This window comes from Caenorhabditis briggsae (assembly GCF_000004555.2).
Source record: "Caenorhabditis briggsae AF16 supercontig from assembly CB4, cb25.NA_047, whole genome shotgun sequence".
In the NCBI taxonomy this organism is placed as follows: Eukaryota; Metazoa; Nematoda; class Chromadorea; order Rhabditida; family Rhabditidae; genus Caenorhabditis; species Caenorhabditis briggsae.
Genome location: NW_025543243.1, coordinates 29134 through 30013, shown reverse-complemented (window position 1 = coordinate 30013; position 880 = coordinate 29134).

Below are 880 nucleotides of genomic sequence, written 5' to 3'. Positions count from 1 at the left end.
CCATGAGCCAATTATTTTTTGAGACAATGAGCGCATTCATTCCGGATACATCGTTTCATGGTCTTGGTGAGGTGAGCATTAGAATGATCAATGATCATTTTTCAGAAAAATGACCAAAACTTTGTTGATTTTGGTCCAGTGCACAAAAATGCACAAAAATCATTTTTATGGAATTGAGTCATGATTATACTCATTCGAACCGTCTTTTTGAGCTGATATCAAAAATGTGAAAATTTTTCAAGTTTGAACAAAAATTCGAGAAGTTATGATAAGATTTCCGAAATCAGTGATTTTTATGAAAAATGTCCAAAAATCATTTTGATGAAACTAGGTCATGATTCGACTCATTTTGACCGAAAAAATGTGAAAAACACGAAAATTTTAATTTAGAATCGTTTGGAACCAAATTGATCGAGATATGATTCAGAAATTCAGAAACTCAGAAACTCAGAAACTCAGAAATTCAGAAACTCAGAAATTCAAAAATTTAGAAATTCAGAAATTCAAAAATTTAGAATATCAGAAATTCAGAAATTCAGAAATTCAGAAATTCAGAAATTCAGAAATTCAAAAATTTAGAAATTCAGAAATTCAGAAATTCAGAAATTCAGAAATTCAGAAATTCAGAAATTCAGAAATTCAGAAATTCAGAAATTCAGAATTCGAAAATCTCCAAATCGTTTGTTCCGAAAAAAATTGTTCTCATGATTTTTCAATTTTTGAGTTATCAATATTCTATTTGTTTCATATTTTTATTATTCACTCAAATTTGTGTCTTATCAAAAAAAAATTTTTTTTTTAAATTTCAAAAAAAAATTGTCACAAAAATTTCGAAACCAACACCAAAAACCACGGGTGCTGTTGACATATTTATGTCTTT